The sequence below is a fragment of the Oryctolagus cuniculus genome, chromosome 9 (assembly GCF_051225735.1).
Source record: "Oryctolagus cuniculus isolate XC-2025 breed Fujian yellow rabbit chromosome 9, ASM5122573v1, whole genome shotgun sequence".
NCBI classification, from domain to species: domain Eukaryota; kingdom Metazoa; phylum Chordata; class Mammalia; order Lagomorpha; family Leporidae; genus Oryctolagus; species Oryctolagus cuniculus.
The window spans coordinates 87,199,156-87,203,636 of record NC_142875.1 but is presented as its reverse complement, the minus strand read 5'-3'; the positions used below and the strand labels follow the sequence as shown (position 1 = coordinate 87,203,636).

The following is a 4,481-nucleotide window of genomic DNA, read 5'->3' as shown; positions in this document are numbered from 1 at the left end:
CTTCTTGTTTCAAAGATAATGTTGTATGGGTCCTGTGTTGCAGTGGATTAAGGTATGGCCTGTGATGCCAGCATCTCAGACGAGTTCCCTGCTAATGCCCCTGCTACCCACGTGGGAGACCGAGATGGGGTTCCAGGCTCCTGGCTTCAGCCTGGCCCAGCCCTGGCCCTTGCTGACATCTGGGGGGAGTGAACCAGCAGATGGAAGACCTCTCTCTCTCTCTCACCCGCCCCCTTCTCTGTCGGCTCAGACTCTGACACCAGTCTCTACACATGGACTAAAGGGCGAGCATTTATTTGCCTGCTCTAAGAGGGCTAGCCACAGGTTATTTTTCCTTCACTGTCAAAATGAAGAAGTTATGGGGAAAGTGAGAAGTAAGGAGAAGAGAAGTGAATCCAGAAATTTCTTTCTGTCCTCATGTTTCTTGAGATCCAACAGAAAAGAGGTGGATGATCATCAGTCTGTCACAGGTCCTAGAGTCACATGATCATCACATGATCACATGTGCCTCACTTGTCCATGAGAAATCCTGTAACTGACTTTTCCCCAACAAAGGAAGGGCCCTTCTCCTAAGCACCTCTCCATCTTAACCTTTTCTGGGATTTTTTTTTTTTAAAGAGAAGTTTGCTTTAGCCTTTCCCAATTCCCTCTTGTCAATTCTGTTAGGTGTCGTATGTACTGAAAATCATTTTTTAAAAAATGATAATACCTATAGGAGTAGGTATATCTGCTTTCTAGCATACAGTTTGAGGACATACAAATGACAGATGTTACCAAAAAATGTAAATAGGTCTTCCAGGTAACAGGGAAAGGCACATCTCTCTACAGCTCAAGCCCAGAGCTGCTTCTCCTCGCTGCTGCTGCTGGGGTGGGCAGCTAGGAGTTCCTCATTTTAAGGATTCTGTTGTTGATCATTCCTGTGAATAGGAAATGGACAATAAAATAATGCACAGAGAAAAGTCAAAGTTATTAAGTCTCTGTACCACTTCTGGTTGACACCTGAGATACTAGAGGGTTTCAAGTCAAGGATTAGGATGTCTGGGGCTTGTGTTGTGGCTCAGTGAGCTAGGCTACAACCTACAACACCAGTATCCCATATCGGTACCATGGCTGCTCTGCTTCCAATCCAGCTCCCGGCTAATGCACTTGGAAAAACAGTGGAAGGTGGTTCAAGTCTAGGTTCTTGGGCCTTTGCCACCAGTGTGGGAGAACCTGATGAAGCTCTGGACTCTGGGTTTCAGCCTGGACCATCCCTGACCTCTATGGCCATTTGGGGGACTGAACCAGCAGATGGAAGAGCGCTCTCTCACTCTCTCTCTCTCTCTCTCTCTCTCTCTCTCAGAATTAGGGTCTTAGATTGCTTGACTGAATTACACAGTTACACACAGGATGTCCGGGGTATGATCCTGCTCCTTCACCCTCCTTGGCCCCTGTTTCTTCATTAGCCAGTGGGGAAGCCCCTTCCCTCAGCAGGCTGTTGGGAGCATTAAATGACACAGTCCACGTCAGCACCAGCCCAGGCCCACAGGACACAGGAGAGAAAAGGAATGTGTGATTATTCACTTGGAATCTTTCCTTTTCCTAACAACACAACCCAGTCAAAATTGCTGGGGATTCTTGGATTCAAAAAATAGTTAATGCCCAGCTGCAATAAGGCAGAAAGAAACCAAGTGCCCACCGTCAGGTGAGTCGATAAACAAAATGTAGTGTATCCATAGAAACACATATCATTCAACCTTGGAAAAGGAGGAAGTTTTAACACGGGCTTTGGATATTGTGCTGAATGAAACAAGCCAGTCACAACGTGACTGATCCTGCATGACTCCACTCATAGGAGGTTCCTAGAGGCCTCAGGTTCTTAGAGACACAAAGCAGAATGGTGGCTGCCAGGAGCTGAGGGAGAGAGCGGAGTAGGTAATTTATGTTTTATGGGTACAGTTTCTTTTTTTCTTTTTTTTTTTTTTTTTTTTTGACAGATAGAGTTAGACACTGAAAGAGAAAGAGAGAGAGGTCTTCCTTCCTTCCGTTGGTTCACCCCACAATGGCTGCGCTGCAACGATCCGAAGCCAGGAGCCAGGTGCTTCCTCTTGGTCTCTCATGCAGGTGCAGGCGCCCAAGCACGTGGGCCATCCTCCACTTCCCTCCTGGGCCACAGCAGAGAGCTGGACTGGAAGAGGAGCAACCGGGACAGAATCCAGTGCCCATATGGGATGCCGATGCACCCCGCAGGCGGAGGATTAACCAAGTGAGCCATGGCACTGGCCCCATGGGTACAGTTTCAGCTTTGCAAGATGGAAAGTGTTTTGGAGATGGTAGTGGTGAGGGTTGCACAGCAGCATAAATGGACTCAGTGCCCTTGAACTGTACATGAAAATGACGGGAAAATAATAAACTCTATTATCTGAGTCTTCAGAGGAAGATGACAGGCAGTTTAACAATAGTACTAGAGGGCTAGACTTGGGACAAGCCCTGCACACTTTTAGTGTGTCAATTTATTCATAAACCAGAAGCCAGTGCCTTTTAAGAGTGTGGTAAAAGTGCGAAGGCAGAAAAGAAAGGGTAGATATCTCTAAGGAAATTTTCACAGATCATTTCCTAAGCCACACTGCCACGCCTTGCTATTCTTTTAAAATCTAAGCCTGTCCTTAACCCACTGTACCACAATGTGGCCCCCTACTCTTTAAAACCTTATAGTAGAGTTTGTAAATAATATTTCAAAAGTTGTCAAATTTTCTTTCCTTGCTTAAATGCTGTTTCCTCTACTTGCTGATCCACACGGTGTAAGACCGGGGTCGGGAGGTAGGGTGAGGTGGGGAGGGGGGTGTGAAGTGAGCAGACACATGAAGGCAGAAAGCACAGCATTGCAAAGGCCCCGCAGTGGAAACGCTCCAGGCACCTTAGAGGAACAGCAAGGCCATCAGACTGTAGGGAAGCAAACGCGGGAGAGGGCAGCAGGGATCAGAAAGGCGGCAGGGAAATCTGGTGGTGTCAGACCTGGGCCGTTGGGAGAGTGATGAGAGGTATCTGCATCATCATTGTGTCCCAGGACGGGGCTGCCTTGGCCCCTGCTTGAGACTGAATTTATTTCCAAAGAGTGACCACAAGCTTTTCAGTGGAAGGTGAACGAATCTGGAGATTATGGTAGGAAGACCTGGCTCTCCATTCCTGAGAACAATCAACCTCTAAAGAATCAATGTTGTTCTCCATAGGGAACACCAGGAACCTCCACAGGGAGCACCTTTTCTTGCCAAGAGTCTGCATGATGCCTTAAAACTTTCTAAGGAACCAGAATTAAGAAATGAAGTAGACACGCCTTGGATAGAGGGAGGCAGCTCTGTTTATATGGACTCCATGAATAAGCCAGGTCGTCTTAGACTATTTGTGACAAGGATCACGCCAGAATTTGAAAGTGACACCTTTTTTCCAAATTGATTTGGAGAAATATAAACTTCTCCCAGAGTACCCAAGAGTCCTGCCTGATTTCCAGGAGGAGTAGGGTGTTAAGTACAAGCTTGGAGTATATAAAAAGAATAAGTAATAGGGGGTGGCGCCGTGGCTCACTAGGTTAATCCTCTGCCTGTGGCGCCGGCATTCCATATGGGCACCGGTTCTAGTCCTGGTTGCTCCTCTTCCAGTCCAGCTCTCTGCTGTGGCCCGGGAAGGCAATGGAGGATGACCCATGTGCTTGGGCCCCTACAACTGCATGGGAGACCAGGAAGAAGCACCTGGCTCCTGGCTTCGAATCGGCGCAGCGCCGGCCGTAGCAGCCATTGGGGGGTGAACCAACGGAAGGAAGACCTTTCTCTCTGTCTCTCTCTCACTGTCTATAATTCTACCTGTCAAATAAATAAAAAATAAAATAAAATAAAAAAAGAAAAGAATGAGTAATGTGCAGGTGCTTCCTGATTTATTTCAAGTTGTACCCCCCTTCCTCTAAAAGTTACAGATTTGGCATCAGAAAATAAAAAATACTGTCTTTGAAAAAGAAACCTAAGCCTGTCACATGAGAGCATGGGGCTAGTTCCCCAGAAGCACTAATTGTCACAGGAGATGGTTAAGTGAATGTTGGTGCATGCAGACAGCTGAGGAAAATGCTGAAGCCTGAGCTAAGTATATATGTCTTGGCCCAGAAAAATGTCCATAATCTATTGTTATGTGGAAAAGAAATGGCAGGGGGAGGTCTGAGTGATCTTTGCCCGGGCTCCTGACTCCAGCTCCCTGGGAGGCAGCAGATAAGGACTCAAGTGATTGGGTTTCTGTCATCCACTTGGGAAACCTAGACTGAGTTCCTGGCCCCCAGCTTTGGCCTGGCCTGGCCTGGCCTGGCCATTTTGGGCACTTAGGGAGATCTCTCTTTCTTTCTCTCTTTCTCTCTACCTCTTAATTAAATAAATACATTTGAAATATTTTAAATGAAAAGAAAGACTCAAGATGACTTGTAAGATAATAGGGATAATTTATACCCAAAATTCGCAGTTATA

General features: G+C 46.7%; 1 pseudogene; it reads left to right on the top strand.

Annotated features, from left to right (window-relative positions):
* The first annotated feature begins 1,637 nt into the window (after nt 1-1,637).
* Nucleotides 1,638-3,538, top strand: LOC103352478 (dihydrofolate reductase pseudogene; annotated as a pseudogene).
* The last annotated feature ends 943 nt before the right edge of the window (nt 3,539-4,481 follow it).